This window comes from Schistocerca serialis, chromosome 8 (genome assembly GCF_023864345.2).
Source record: "Schistocerca serialis cubense isolate TAMUIC-IGC-003099 chromosome 8, iqSchSeri2.2, whole genome shotgun sequence".
NCBI lineage: Eukaryota > Metazoa > Arthropoda > Insecta > Orthoptera > Acrididae > Schistocerca > Schistocerca serialis.
Genome location: NC_064645.1, coordinates 257,564,405 through 257,581,522, shown reverse-complemented (window position 1 = coordinate 257,581,522; position 17,118 = coordinate 257,564,405). Strand labels below are relative to the sequence as shown.

Sequence of the window (17,118 nt, the reverse complement as noted above, 5' to 3'; positions counted from 1 at the left end):
CCACTCTATCTACCCTGCTATGTCCCACGAAGAAACTAAAGAGTGTTGCACAAGCGTCTGCAATGCGCCTTTATAAATCAGTGGTGATGCGGTGTGTGGACAAGCCAAGTGTGTGTGTGTGTGTGTGTGTGTGTGTGTGTGTGTGTGTGTGTGTGTGTTTGTGTTTGTGTTTGTGTTTTTCCACAAAGTGTGTCAGGCGTACATGACACACATATATGGGTTACTAATAATAGTAATGCATGTGACAGAATTTATGTACATAGCTACAGGGGAAATTGGTTCTAACACTCTTTTTTCAGGTTACAGACAGACACACCTCTCCAGCATTTCTTGTCCAATTCTCTTATCTGAGAAGACAGAATTAATTCTCTGAGCTTGTATTTATACAGTGGAGTTATTTTCAGCTAGTCAAATGAGTGCCGTTGTTAAGTGAGCTTTTATGTAAGAAAGTTCAACAGCTGGAGCTATCAACTGTCTACTGCACTGGAGAGCCTGTCAGAAATGTAACATGCTTGCTGTCAATATGTATTAGACACTGCCGATTTCATTTACTCCGCTACCACTGACTGGAATACTTTTCACAGCATGAGTGGTATCAATCGCATTAGTGCAACCTTAACTCATCCAACATCTGAAGAGGCTCAGAGACTCAAATTTTCTCCCTCTGCAACAGACGTAGGTCACCTAGGAAATTCAGATATTTCAACGTAAGTCAAGGAAAGCATTACAGCAGATTAATGATCTAGACTGGAATGTAGTCAGTCTCATTCCATCAGACATATTCACACCCACCTTGGAAAATGTACTGTGGACGGCGGAAAGAAGCTCCACTAAAGTAAAGTAGTATGGCACGAGTAGCAGAGAGGCCCGAAGGGCAGGTTCAGTCCTCTAATTAGTAAGGTTTTCTCTGTCCTCAACACCCACAGGCACCTTTCCTTAGTGAAGTATGAGAGCCGTGTGTGTAAGTGTACCTGTTAATTGTAGACTAGTATAGTGGTGTGTGGGATTTCTGAGCACCATAGCAACCGTAGCGCACCAACCAAATTTGGTAATAAATGCACGAAGTTGGAAGTGAATTGCAGAAGTGCCAGACGCAGGATAGTGCAGGTGTTTTGCTTTACAAAATATAATACAGCGTTAACAATGGTGTGAGGCGAGACAGGCTGGCAGGATGTGGAAACAAATGGAACAGCAATACCGAAGTGGTAGATGCCATAAACCTTTCTACACTGTCTGCCACCGAAATGTTTGGTATACATTCCACAAGGCATAGCAACACCCAAATAAGCACAGCTTGGAAACTTATAAATACCTAGCCACTTATACTAAAGTCACAGCCGCCCTTTGTGGCCGAGAGGTTCTAGGCGCTTCAGTCCGGAACCGCGCTGCTGCTACGGTCGCCGGTTCGAATCCTGCCTCGGGCATGGATGTATATGCTGTCCTTAGGTTAGTTAGTTTTAAGTAGTTCTAAGTCTAGGGGACTGATGACCTCGGATGTTAAGTCCCACAGTGCTCAGAGCCATTTGAACTAAAGGCACATCAGTTAGTATCACAGTTCGATGACCACAGGACTGTGTCACTTGGCTGTCGTTTGGAATGGTTTGTGGACCACCGTTTGACTCTGCATTAGGACAGTACGCCCTGAGATTGGGGGACCTGAGGCAGCTGCCGCCACAACGCACCAGCACTGGCTCCAGAAAGCAGCTCGCCAGAAATCGACTCGGAGGCAGTGGGTCGCTGCCGTTACATCACCAACCTGCCATCCACTGGACAGTGTAGGGTGCACGAGCAGTCACAGCTAGCCGAGGTCGTCCAGAGGTGGAGTCACCGCTGACACAAGCAGTTACGTCATAGGCCACAGTCCGGCCGACGCTGCGCCTTGTCAGCGTTGTGGGGCGACAAGAAGCGGGAGGCTGCTGAGTGCCGCCGCCAGCTGCTACTTCCTGTCTTGACCTGCGGTGGGGGCCGCAATAATGTATTTGGAGTTGTTTAACTGGTGTTTAACTGGCTCCTTGCGGCGTCCATCGATCTCCACTAGCCCACTTACATAAAAAATCTCCGCACAGCGCAGAGGAGGCTGACCACCACACCATACGATCGCCCCGCTGCATCCCAGTTCACATCACTTAGGAAGACATCGAAGCAATCTGCAGGCGTGTTGGCCTTCGTTTCTTGAGACTCTAAGAGTACAAACATTTGTGAAGCATAGCTCATTAAGAAACGAGAAAAGGACCTGTCCAGTAGTATACCCTCATTATCCCCCTTCCCAAATTATCATTATGTGGCGGCACAGTACAGAACGGGGTGCCAATCGTGCAGGGGCGGAATTCTTCCCTCCCACAGACATCTTGCATAGATCACCTCCGCATACATTAATTTTTGAGTGACCACATTGCCGACTCATTTTGCCTCTTCTGATGGTGAACTGTCCAACAACAGCTGAAAATGTATGAGCTGTTAAGTGTCTCTAACATGGCGATAACAACTGAAAATGTGTGAACTGTTAAGTCACTCTCTGACATTGCAACAGTTGAACTATTAAGTTCCAGTTCATCTACAGTGTGCAAAGTACCGTTAACATAGCAAATACTTAGACTGTAAATCTGTCTCTTGGTGTTGTCTTATGATTTTACACCTGTTACTTTATGAGGCTGTTAGTTTTGAGAGTTCTCTACGTGAAGTTATATAAAATTTATGTATATTAACGAGAACTTTGTTACAGTTTCTGCTGTAACATGGAGCATTTTGCTGCAACTTTACTATAATGAAGGATATTTTTTTGCAGCTGTTAAATTCCTCACTCTCTAACATTGCAACAAGTGATCTATGAAGTCTCATCGCATGCAAAATGTTTTAAGTGTTTTCAACATAGCTATAACTGTGCTGCAAAGCTATGAATCTCACATCAAGAACTATTCTGTGTATTCTGTGAATGGATAACTATTCGTCTGAACGTGAGCCGCTGTTCTTCTACATGCTTCTGCCTGCAGGTAAATACTTCCAGTTCCTCCTTGAGATACGTCTTGACTGTCTCTTTATCTAGATTACTGAACATGTAAGTCGTTGTAGTTGTCATTTGTACTTTGGCGATCTTAACTGTTTTATTCAACATACCTGAATTTTCTTATGAAATGAAGCACAGTTTAGAGATAAATATTGATTTTTACTTTTTTAAATTTCGCCGCCATTGTAGGATATATAAATAGATACAGTCACGCTCGTAATTCTGTAGAAACGTCAGGTAGTGGTGACAGTGGCGCCTCATACACACTGCGTACTTTTTTTTGTTGATCTCATTTTGTTCATTAATGTTCGTTGCATTGATCCGTGGCGGACGTCCCATTACACCAAGTTCGTCGTTGATCCGTTCACTCAGTTTTGCTTTTTTACAGAGGGCAGTTAACTCTCTGACCGAGCACAATGAGCTACCGTGCCGGCTGTACTGAAGCAAAACATTTATCAAAATTTTAAACAAGGACTTCCTCTGAAATGTTCTGATGGGTAAGCTTTGTATTTCCAAAAAATCCATAAACATGCTACGACCACCCTAGATGCTGATATGACACACACTGGATGGCTGGCTTAGCGCACATCAAGTTTCTGAAAGTAAATGCACTGTGTGGCATTCTCTTTGTTGTATATTTTTACTGTTCTTAGGTAGCCCCATCACATACCGTATGGAAATCCAGTGAAACATATCGTGTATAAGGAACAGTGCATTTCAGCTATTTGTGTTGAATTTTGGCGTAATTGATACCACTCACTGTCTGAAAGCGTTACCTTTATGTCACTAAATCGTTGGTTTTCAAAAATTATCACTTCATTGTTCTCATGATCTGATGACAAGCCTACAATGACGGATTTACTGTCATTCGCATTAATCTTGTATGTTGTAGAGAATAACAACGCTTTCATAGCTGCACTATATCATGGTAGCACCTCGACGAGTGGTGCAAACTATAGCGATAAAGAAAACCCGAAGTCTGGGAAAAAGTCTACAAGCTGACGCACTTCTGCTCCCGTGTATCAGGTGGATTATGCAATGCTGGTGGCGCAAGGGTGCATAAATTGATACGTTGGAAAAGCAAAGTCGGGAAACAATTCTGTGTCCTTCTCCGATACATCATGGTGTCTTTTTGCATGCTGACTTGATTTCTGCTGGTGCTCAGGTATATTACTTATTGCATCGGCTATGTCAGGAAGATGTTCTGCTGAGGCAGAAATAAATGAAAACTGTGAAAACAGACGCACACAATAAACAATAATAATAATAAAAATTGAGAGAGGTTAATGCTTTCATTCTACTGTGCGACTTTGTTTTTTATTCAGCTTGAGAGTTGTGGATCTCTGATGTGCTTCATAGGATCAGCCTTTCACTAGTGTGTACTAAACATGAGTGTCTTGTTGATCTGATCATTAATAAGCTTAGCTGTTCCGGATGAGTTGTGGGGGTATGCGACTGCAGCGCCGTAGGAATTAGACTGCAAATTTTGGACTGTGATGTTACAGGCTGCACCTGTATCTCTGGCTCTTCTTTTTTCGGGAAAATCTGGCAACTATGTAATCTGTGCCAATTGTGGGATGACTGTGAACAGGAAAGCTGATGGAAATGCGTATGGTTCAGAGATTTCCATGGAGGTTACTGTCTGGGGGTGACGTGAAATAGCGTTACCCTGAGTCCATCTCATACAATGAAAAGACTTAACGACGGGAGAAGACAAATGAGTCACGGAGAAAGGGAGAGAGAGGGAGAGTGATAAAGCATTAGCAGCTGCATTAAACGTTTGTTTACTTCCTCGAGTTCACATTCCTTGAAACACATTGTGGTTAAGAAAATAGAAGAAAACTCAGAAACATAATTATTGTCTGCGTCGAGGAATAAACAACGTGTTGTCAGATTTCGTAGGAACATACGCTGATAACTTTTTTTCTTCTTCGCAATATAATTTCTTTATTCCTTAACGCGTTTATTGATGGTTCTGTCAACAATTGCAGTGTTTATTAGGTGAGTCGACTAGTTTCGAACCCTTACAGGTTCATTTTCAAGTCTGGCTTATTGCAGATACAAAAATAGTATATAGTTCTTAATGAGTATAAAAGTAGTATTACAACAAAAATTTCAAATGTGACAGAAATTAATTATGTGAATACAAACATACCTGCACTCTTTGTGCCTGATCTTAATAATAAACACTGAGCTACAATACATGCTCTATAAACGTTAGCAGGTTGAATGTCACAATCCACACGCGTCTGCTACCAAGGCAAAATCAAACTAGAGATCGACGCAGCCAACAGCACAAGGAAACTTTCGATGGCGCTAGCGTCGCGCCTCGCGTACAACAGCAGATCCATAGCCACTGGGCATGTAGCGTTTTAAAATGGGGATGTGTCTAAGCACCGTTTTTAAACCTGACATCAGGATAGTAAAGGACAACGGCAAATGTACAGATATTACACAAATGCAATATTAGTGTGACGTCTACTCGTTACACATTTGAAGAGAAGACAAGCTTTTCATGTTTAAGTACGCGTCAACGACCAATAGACGTACTGAATTAAAATAGGAGGCATTGCAGCGCTTTTACCAAGCAATCACATGTAACATAGAGAACAATGAAACAAATCGCAATTTTTGCTCCATCAGAAATTCTGCGCCGTACATACAGATGGCTGTCCTCCAAAAGCCTACATACATATGGTTTACATACATAAAGCATTTAAAAACAATAATATCGTTTCTAACCAGTACTTTTAGCAAAAAACAGTTACATAATCCTTATATAACAACGTCTTATAGCACAGAATCCTTACTAAGTCTCGTCTTGCGCGGCCGCTTTGAAATCGCTATCTCCTGTACTGAAACTGAGTGTCTCTTCATGCGAGTCCTGTTGTATATTAGAGAGGGCGAATACTGAAATACGGGTACTCAAGCATTTTACGTAATTTCAAACAATTATACGTTACTGGTCACGCATTCTGTATGAACAACCTTTTTCATGTAGTGCCCCTATGATCACGCCAACCTATACACACATCACCTGACATGCTGATCGAATTAAAAATGCACTTAAACGCTCTCCTGCGAAACATTGTTTCAGATTCATTCATCCTTATCCAACATGTTTGCTGGCTTAATATGCATCTCTAATTACAGATTACACTCAAATGATATAATATCCACTAGAAAGCACTCTCGTTCGAAACATTGTGCTATGTGTTATACAGTGAGCAGTACTTTCCAGTTTAATCGCTGTGAGATCATCATATACTACTTTTGGACCTAACGTGGTAATTAAAACTGAAAGGGCCGTTGTATGTAGCTGCATGCGAAAACCCACGTACCCTTAACTGAAAACGAAATAAATTAAAACTTAAAATTAATAAAATTTAGGAAGACAAGAAATATTTTTTTAAAAAAATGTTAAAATCAGGCTGTTGTCCACCGTCTGTGTACGAGCATTTTGCACGTCATCTGCACACATTACATGGAAACCATTTATCCTAGACATCATGCTATACAAACCTTAGACTCTGTTAATATCCGTGCATAACATTATCAGGAAACGGCACTGTGGCCCCCTACGGCGTCGTAAAGACACTGGTGACATTGAGTGGGAGTCCAATGAAATGTCCAGATCTTGATAAATACATGGGTAGGCACTTGTCAATGTGCGTGTTATTAATCAGTTCCAGAAATCAAAAAAAGAGAAGTCACTGCATGTCCCAAATCATTTTGCGGAGCTTGAGTATACAATTACAAACCCTGGTTGCTCAACCGACGTATCCACTTACTGTAGCTAATAGGATTTCGTTCAAACCCCAATACACCTCAGGGAACGCAACCATAACAAACGTACAACGTAGTCGTTTAACACTGTTTGTGTTCAGCCATTGTGTACCTGTCTGTAGCTTGTAGTTCTCAAATCACCATTTAGGGAAACTAATCCTTAGGCTGCACTTTTAAAAACATGCAAACGCACTAAGAAGAAACATTTGTGAGTCGTGAGTACATTGCACGGCATATCATCAACATTGTTGTAATGCGTACCCCCGCCTATGCAGGGATCAGGGTGTTAAAGTTCATTCACTATGAGATCTGTTCAAGTGGTAAGAAATAATACGACGTACAACGCCAGTGGCTTGCATGTGAAGCGTGGTATAGTTAGTCATGCCTCATGTCTATATCATCACATTATTACTACGCCATGTGCTTGTGTGCGTTATAGGGACTAATTTACTATGATCCCTGCCTATATATGTTTCTCGTCGAAAGAGGAGCCCTGATACATAATGGTATTAATGAAACAAGAGACTACCTGTGACTCAAGCAATAAGTTGTCCCCATATTCAAATTAAAATGTACTCTAGACGAATATTGTGTGTGCCAATTTCATGAACACTCCATTCGACGCGCAGCTTATCATGGTGCTGCCTAAGCGGGCGCTACTTCATTGCCCTAAATTTCTCTTCTAAAAAGGTCGAAATATTATACCTAAAATCGGATTACTCATTGAGATGTTTATCTGGCTGCATTACATTATGTTTGTAAATTTCTCATCCTCTAAAATATCCAGCTTCATTCTTTTTGGGGCCTTGTGCAGTATTTCCTGAACGTCTTCTATTCTACCCGCTTTGTGTTTAGTGGCAATTAAATGCTGTCCAACGTCAGGCTTGTTATTGCAGCCAATGTGGTCCCTGAATCGTGTTAGAAAGCTTCAGCCAGTCTGACCTATGTAATAACTATCACAGGCTCCACATTTCAATTTATACACTCCTGATGCTTCAAGTTTTGATCTACGCTTCCTCATTTTATCTACAACTTTGTGTCTTAGCCCTTGTTGTAGCGGCCCGGAGGTACGGAATGCGATTCTATATTCCTTATGAAACGCATGCGCCAGTTTTTGAGATAAGGGGCCTTGATACTGTAAAGTGATAAATTTCTTATCTTTATCCTTCTGTGACATATTACGTGATTGCTTTTTTAAAATATGTCTGACTATGCCGCTTTTAAACACATTGGACACCGCTACCTGCTTTAAGATATTCAGCTCACCCTCTACTTCTTCCTCCTCCAATGGTAGTTTCAATAGACGCGATATCGTGGCGTTGAAGTAGGCTTTCTTATGTTGCTGGAGATGGTTAGAACTTTCATTAAGTATTTCGTCAATATCTGTGGGTTTACGGTAAATTGCGAAGCTAAGTTTATCGTCAAGCCTGGTCAGTGCCAAATCTAAAAATTTAATTTTCCTGTCTTTCTCGACCTCTAGTATGTACCTAATACCGCTAAACTGTTGGTTGCAGACGGAGTGCAGATGAATCAAATCGTTCTTATCACCTTACAGATGTATTGTCCACGTACCGTTTGTATAATATTAACTTTCGTGCCCTCCAGAAAATACCTTAGTTTCAATGACGTTAACGAAAATGTATTACACCATTCGAGTGTAATCCGTAATTAGAGATGTATATTAAGCCAGCAACCATGTTGGATCAAAATGTTTGTATCTGAACCAGTGTTTCGTAGGAGAGCATTTAAGTGCATCTGTAATTGGAGTACATTATGTCAAATCATGATGTGTGTGTCTGTAGGTTGGCGTGATCATAGGGGCACTATATGAAAAAGATTGTTCATGCAGCATGCATGGCCAGTAACGCAAAGTTGTTTGGAATTACGTAAAATGCTTCAGTATCCGTATTTCAGTATTCGTCCTCTGTAAATCACAAGTATTCGCATAAACAGATACGTACTTTGAGTACAGGGCAAGGCGATTTCAAAGTGGTCGGGATGGCCTGAGGCAGTAATGATTCGGCGCTATGAGACTCTGTTTTAATAGGACTATGTACCTGTGTTTTTTACTAAACGTATTGGCTAAACTAACGATATCTACATCTACATCTACATCCATACTCAGCAAGCCACCTGACGGTGTGTGGCGGAGGGTACCTTGAGTACCTCTATCGGTTCTCCCTTCTCGTATTGTTCGTGGAAAGAAAGATTGTCGGTATGCCTCTGTGTGGGCTCTAATCTCTCTGATTTTATCCTTATGGTCTCTTAGCGAGATATACGTAGGAGGGAGCAATATACTGCTTGACTCCTCGGTGAAGGTATATTCTCTAAACTTCAACAAAAGCCCGTACCGAGCTACTGAGGGCCGGCCGTGGTGGCCGAGCGGTTCTAGGCGCTACAGTCTGGAGCCGCGCGACCGCTACGGTCGCAGGTTCGAGTCCTGCTTCGGGCATGGATGTGTGTGATGTCCTTAGGTTAGTTAGGTTTAAGCAGTTCTAAGTTCTAGGGGACTGATGACCTCAGAAGTTAAGTCCCATAGTGCTCAGAGCCATTTGAACCATTTGAACGAGCTACTGAGCGTCTCTCTTGCAGAGTCTTCCACTGGAGTTTATCTATCACCTCCGTAACGCTTTCGCGATTACTAAATAATCCTGTAACGAAGCGCGCTGCTCTCCGTTGGGTCTTCTCTATCTCTTCTGTCAATCCTATCTGGTACGGATCCCAAACCGGTGAGCAGTATTCAAGCAGCGGGCGAACAAGTGTACTGTAACCTACTTCCGTTGTTTTAGGACTGCACTTCCTTAGGATTCTTCCAATGAATCTCAGTCTGGCATCTGCTTTACCGACGATTAATTTTATACGGTCAGTCCATTTTAAATCACTCCTAATGCCTACTCGCAGATAATTTATGGAATTAACTGCTTCCAGTTGCTGACCTGCTATATTGTAGCTAAATGATAAAGGATCTCTCTTTCTATGATTTCGCAGCACATTACACTTGTCTACATTGAGATTCAATTACCATTCCCTGCACCATGCGTCAATTCGTTGCAGATCCTCCTGCATTTCAGTACAATTTTCCATTGTTACAACCTCTCGATACACCACAGCTTCATCTGCAAAAAGCCTCAGTGAACTTCCGATGTTATCCACAAGGTCATTTATTTATATATTGTAAATAGCAACGGTCCTACGACGCTCCCCTGCGGCACACCTGGAATCACTCTTACTTCGGAAGACTTCACTCCATTGAGAACGACGTACTGCGTTCTGTTATCAAGGAACTCTTCAGTCCAATCACACAATTGGTATGATAGTCCATATGCTCTTACTTTGTTCATTAAACGACTGTGGGGAACTGTATCGAACGCCTTGCGGAAGTCAAGAAACACGGCGTATACCTGGGAACCCGTGTCTATAGCGCTCTGAGTCTCGTGGACGAATAGCGCGAGCTGGGTTTCACACGATCGTCCTTTTCTAAACCCATGCTGATTCCTATAGAGTAGATTTCTAGTCTCCAGAAAAGTCAATATACTCGAACATAACACGTATTCCAAAATTCTACAACTGATCGACGTTAGAGGTATAGGTCTATAGTTCTGCACATCTGTTCGACGTCCGTTCTTGAAAACGGGGATGACCTGTGCTCTTTTCCAACCTTTTGGAACGCTACGCTCTTCTAGAGACCTACAGTACACCGCTGCAAGAAGGGGGACAAGTTCCTCCTCGTTGTTATTGTTGTTGTTGTTGTTGTGGTCTTCAGTCCTGAGACTGGTTTGATGCAGCTCTCCATGCTACTCTATCCTGGGCAAGCTTCTTCATCTCCCAGTACCTACTGCAACCTACATCCTTCTGAATCTGCTTAGTGTATTCATCTCTTGGTCTCCCTCTACGATTTTTACCCTCTACGCTGCCCTCCAATACTAAATTGGTGATCCCTTGATGCCTCAGAACATGTCCTACCAACCGATCCCTTCTTCTGGTCAAGTTGTGCCACAAACTTCTCTTCTCCCCAATCCTATTCAATACTTCCTCATTAGTTATGTGATCTACCCATCTAATCTTCAGCATTCTTCTGTAACACCACATTTCAAAAGGTTCTATTCTCTTCTTGTCCAAACTATTTATCGTCCATGTTTCACTTCCATACATGGCTACACTCCATACACATACTTTCAGAAATGACTTCCTGACCCTTAAATCTATACTCGATGTTAACAAATTTCTCTTCTTCAGAAACGCTTTACTTGCCATTGCCAGTCTACATTTTATATCTTCTCTACTTCGACCATCATCAGTTATTTTGCTCCCTAAATAGCAAAACTCCTTTACTACTTTAAGTGTCTCATTTCCTAATCTAATTCCCTCAGCATCACCCGACTTAATTCAACTACATTCCATGATCCTCGTTTTGCTTTTGTTGATGTTCATCTTATATCCTCCTTTCAAGACACTGTCCGTTCCATTCAACTGCTCTTCCACGTCCTCTGCTGTCTCTGACAGAATTACAATGTCATCGGCGAACCTCAAAGTTTTTATTTCTTCTCCATGGATTTTAATACCTACTCTGAATTTTTCTTTTGTTTCCTTTACTGCTTGCTCAATATACAGATTGAATAACATCGGGGTGAGGCTGCAACCCTGTCTTACTCCCTTCCCAACCACTGCTTCCCTTTCATGTCCCTCGACTCTTATAACTGCCATCTGGTTTTTGTACAAATTGTAAATAGCCTTTCGCTCCCTGTATTTTACCCCTGCCACCTTTAGAATTTGAAAGAGAGTATTCAAGTCAACATTGTCAAAAGCTTTCTCTATGTCTACAAATGCTAGAATCGTAGGTTTACCTTTCCTTAATCTTTCTTCCAAGATAAGTCGTAAGGTCGGTATTGCCTCACATGTTCCAGTATTTCTACGGAATCCAAACTGATCTTCCCCGAGGTCGGCTTCTACCAGTTTTTCCATTCGTCTGTAAAGAATTCGTGTTAGTATTTTGCAGCTGTGGCTTATTAAACTGATAGTTCGGTAATTTTCACATCTGTCAACACCTGCTTTCTTTGGGATTGGAATTATTATATTCTTCTTGAAGTCTGAGGGTATTTCGCCTGTTTCATACATCTTGCTCACCAGATGGTAGAGTTTTGTCAGGACTGGCTCTCCCAAGGCCGTCAGTAGTTCCAATGGAATGTTGTCTACTCCGGGGGCCTTGTTTCGACTCAGGTCTTTCAGTGCTCTGTCAAACTCTTCACGCAGTAACGTATCTCCCATTTCATCTTCATCTCATCTTCATACTTCTCGTACTCTGTGTAAAATCGAACTGGTATCCCATCAGGTCCAGCGGCCTTTCCTCTTTTGAGCAATTTTAATTGTTTTTCTATCCCTCGGTCATCTATTTCGATATCTACCATTTTGTCATCTGTGCGACAATCTATAGAAGGAACTACAGTGCAGTCTTCCTCTGTGAAACAGCTTTGGAAAAAGACATTTAGTATTTCGGCCTTTAGTCTGTCATTCTCTGTTTCAGTACCATTTTGGTCACATAGTGTCTGGACATTTTGTTTTGATCCACCTACCGCTTTGACATAAGACCAAAATTTCTTCGGCTTTTCTGCCAAGTCAGTACATTGAACTTTACTTTCGAATTCCTTCAACGGCTCTCGCAAAGCCCTCCTCACACTACATTTCGCTTCGTGTAATTTTTGTTTGTCTGCAAGGCTTCGGCTTTGTTTATGTTTGCTGTGAAGTTCCCTTTGCTTCCGTAGCAGTTTTCTAACTAGATTGTTGTAACACGGCGGCTCGTTTCCATCTCTTACGATCTTGCTTGGCACATACTCATCTAATGCATATTGTACGATGTGTATTGTTTGTAAATGTTTCATGAATGTAAATTCGTATATGTGTTTAGACATTTCGAGGACAGCCATCCGTCTGAACGAATCAGAATTTGTGATGGAGTAAGAAGTGTGATTTGTTTCTTTGTTCTTGATATTACATGTGACACGTTGGTAAAGCGCTGCAATGCCTCCTATTTTAATTAGATGCGTCTACTGACCGTGGTGGCGCACTTGAAGATGAAATGCTTGTCTTCTGTTCAAATCAGACACCACGCAGAATCCGCAGCTGTGAAACGTTATATGTAAATTGAAGGTGATCACTGCTTCAGCTGCAGGGGACACTACGAGGAATCTGCGGCGACGAGCGAAAATGTGTACCAGACCGAGGTACATGGGGTCAGTCGTACTTATGCATCCGCAATGAAGAAGGTGGATATATTGCCCAGCTGGGCGTATCAAATTACATCAATGCATGGTGTCTGTTCTGGAAAATAGATCCACTTTCTTCACTGCGGATGCACAAATGCATATGATTTTTAGTGGGAACTTCAAAGTAGCGAATGGTAGTAAAATGGACAACGACTTTGGATAGGTAGCGCGCGATGTGTATGTGGATCGGCCCTGAGGCGTATCGATATAGTCCGCGTATTGGCGGTAATGCTATGTCCTGAGTGGCGTACTGCTTAACGAACCTGCCTAATTAACAGGAGATCCCAGGTTCGATTCTTGGTTCGGTAAACATTTTCGCTCGTCGCCGCTGATTCCGCGTTATGTCCTGCTGCGGGTGACAGCAGTAATCCCCTTCAATTTAGACATACTGTTGGCTGACCTCCAGTTCGATTTGGACTTGGTAACAGACATGTGTGGATTGTGGCATTCAAAGGGTTCAAATGGTTCAAATGGCTCTGAGCACTATGGGACTTAACATCTATGGTCATCAGTCCCCTATAACTTAGAACTATTTAAACCTAACTAACCTAAGGACAGCACACAACACCCAGCCATCACGAGGCAGAGAAAATCCCTGACCCCGCCGGGAATCGAACCCGGGAACCCGGGCGTGGGAAGCGAGAACGCTATCGCACGACCACGAGATGCGGGCGGTTCAAATGGCTCTGGGCACTATGGGACTTAACATCTGAGTTCGTCAGTCCCCTAGAACTTAGAACTACTTAAACCTAACTAACCTAAGGATATCACACACATCCATGCCCGAGGCAGGATTGGAACCTGCGACCGTAGCAGTGGCGCAGTTCCGGACTGAAGCGCCTAGAACCGCTCGGACACAACGTCCGGCTGTGGCATTCATCCTGTAAACATTTATATAGCATGTTTTGCGCTCAGTGTTTGTGACTGAGACCAGGCACTGTCAGTGCAGGTATGTTTGTATTCAGATAATTAATTTCTGTCACATTCCAACTTTTTATTGTAATATCATTTTTGTAATCACTGTTCAGTGACAGCACTCCGTCTTCAGGCCACAAGTGGCCCATTGGGACCATCCGACCGCCGTGTCATCTTCAGATAAGGATGCAGTTAGGATGGGCGTGTGGTCAGCACACCGCTCTCCCGGTCGTTATGATGGTTTTCTGTGACTGGAGCCGCTACTGTTCGGTCGATTGGCTTCATGAGGCTGAGGTACCCCGAAAAATGGCAACAGCGCATGGCGGTCCGGATGGTCACCCATCCAAGTGCTGGCCACGCCCGACAGCGCTTAACTTCGGTGATCTCACGGGAACCGGTGTATCCACTGCGGCAAGGCCGTTGCCCGTTCAGTGACAACTAAGTAATATTTTTGTAGCCTTAGTAGGTCAGGCTTGAAAATGAACCTGTAAGGATTCGAAACTAGTCTCCTAATAAATACTGCAAGTGTTAATAGAATCATCAATAAATGCTTTAAGGAATTTGAAATAACGGTGCTGTTCCCCGTCAATGAAATACTGAAACTGAAGAATACAAAGTAATTTCTTTAATTCTGAATAACAATATATAACTTATTTAACAGTTTTCATTCTCTTGCCAAAGAGCAAAAACATGTGACAAAAAGAGTGATTCGATGATACACAGGGAAGTTGTGTGTGATACCGAAGAGGTACTGCAGCAGTTATCATCTCCCAGTTATCTCAAGTATATCTGTAACGAATTGGACGCACAAATTCCTCTATTTATTTGTAAAGTTTAGGCTGCAGGCCTGAAATAACTAAAATTTACCGCATTTTCGAATATTCTAGCGATACCACATCGTCTGAATCGGATCCTCCCTCTTGACCTTCGACCAAGTTTTCTTTTTCAAAAAAAGAAGCATAATGATCTAAACTCTTTAACAGGAGTTACTTACGAGTGGTCACTGAATAGTATTCCAAAGCTCTAAGGAAGCAGTTGTTAGATACAGCGCCGGCCGCGGTGGTCGTGCGGTTCTAGGCGCTCCAGTCCGGAGCCGCGCTGCTGCTACGGTCGCAGGTTCGAATCCTGCCTCGGGCATGGATGTGTGTGATGTCCTTAGGTTAGTTAGGTTTAATTAGTTCTAAGTTCTAGAGGACTGATGACCACAGCAGTTGAGTCCCATAGTGCTCAGAGCCATTTTTTTTTTGTTAGATACATGCTCTCGTAGGTAATCTACCGTATTTGACAGTTCCTAAAGAGCTGACATCTACTTCGATTTGTTTGTCGACGGAAGTGCAGCAACACTAGAAACCTTATAAAAATGTAGACGCTTTTATAGGCGAGTGGGCCCGTTGCAAGTAAAGAGAAGGATATGAGATAAACAGAAGAAAGTCTGAACGAGACCACCTGGCATAATTGCCAAAGCCGAGGCCCCCCGCCCCCCTCACCCCATAAAACTACCTTCCTGCAATTTTCCGTACACAGATTTTGAAAATTTTACGTATTTTGCGAGAAGGTTTAATACAAATGAAGCATTATGAAAACATTACTTAAATGAAGTATACGATGAATAACATTTCACCAAAAATTTAAAATTATTAAATAAATTACAAATTACATAAACTTTCTAAAAATTTCGAAGTAAGACAAAAATCTATGTTTTGTTGTTTGTGGAAGTTGTGGTACACTGATTCTAGTATAAGTATCGGGTGGTTATAATGAAAGTGCAGTAACTTACGGAGGCCCAGTGTGGGCTGTAATTATCACATGACAACAAAGCTTGGTAGATATGTTAATGCGTTGGTAAGGAGCCGTTTTACGCTGGAAAAGAAGTTACTTCAAGTTTCGGCCACCAGATGCAAATGTGGTGCTGTGAAAGCAAGAAAGACGTATAGAAATGTTTCCATGTGTAATGGACGAGAGACGGGACGTGGGCAGAAGAGGTCAAACAACTGAGAGTGGCATAATGTTGGTTCTATTGTTAAGCACCGCTTACACGGTTTGTTCATTATGAACACCAGAGACGTCGACAAGATACTGCAACCGTAAAACGACGTGATCATCAGTTGCTGCCAGCGGTTTCGGTGGAATATGAACAACGTGTTCCTGTGTACTGGCCCTCAGATCAGGATCCTAAACACTTTCTAGATATCCACAGAGCCAAAAGTCACATAGATTCAGATCAGGTCATCTTGCAGGCAATGCGTCTGCAAAACCTCTGGAGATACACGCTCGTGGAAGGTTGCATTAAGCATATGTTTCACTGGGCGAGCGACAGGAGGTGTTGCCCCATCTTGCATGATAACAGTGGTTTCCACACAGCATCTCTCTTCTAAAGAAGGAATAACATGCTGCACCAAAATGCCTCGGTAACGTGCAGATGTCTCCATACACCTGACAGGCCCCCTGACTCTCTTCTCTTCAAAAAAGGGACCCAGAATAAAAGCGTCTGTAATTCCACGCCACACAGTCACATACGGCAAGTGCATTGGCTCTTCGTGCACGACACGTGGTTTAATACTACCCCAAATTCGGAAATTCTGTGTATTCACTGCACCCTGTAGTGTAAAATCTGCCTCGTCGCTTCACAGAATATTGCCTGGCTACACGTTATCAACTTCGATCTGTACCGGAAAGCGAAGAGCAAATTCAGAACGTTGCAGAAGATCATGATGTTTCGGCTGCTGCACCATCTGGACGCAGAACTTTCTATACTATTGACCATATGTTGGTCAATTCTCGTGCCACTGCACGGCCACTAGCACTAGCCAGGACATATGTTGCATGTTTTTTTTTTTTATTTGTTTAATCGTATGGTTAGGGCCCCCCGTCGGGCAGGCCGTTCGCCGGGTGCCGGTCTTTCAACTTGACGCCACTTCTGCGACCTGCAGCAGATGGGGATGATAGGATGATGATGAGAACAGCACAACACCCAGTCACTGGGCAAAGAAAATTCCCCGACCCAGTCGGGAATCGAACCCGGGCCCAGAGGACTGACAATCCGTCACGCTGACCATTCAGCTACCGGAGGGGGGGGGGACATGCCGCATGGTCGATTACAGCAACAGCAACCTCATCAGTAATTCCACCGCGATAGGATGCCATCCTCTTCCA

The 17,118-nt window shown here is 42.8% G+C and overlaps 1 pseudogene; it reads right to left on the bottom strand.

The window, feature by feature from the left end:
• Positions 1-14,272: 14,272 nt before the first annotated feature.
• On the bottom strand, positions 14,273-14,390 carry LOC126417196 (5S ribosomal RNA; annotated as a pseudogene).
• Between the last annotated feature and the right edge of the window lie 2,728 nt (positions 14,391-17,118).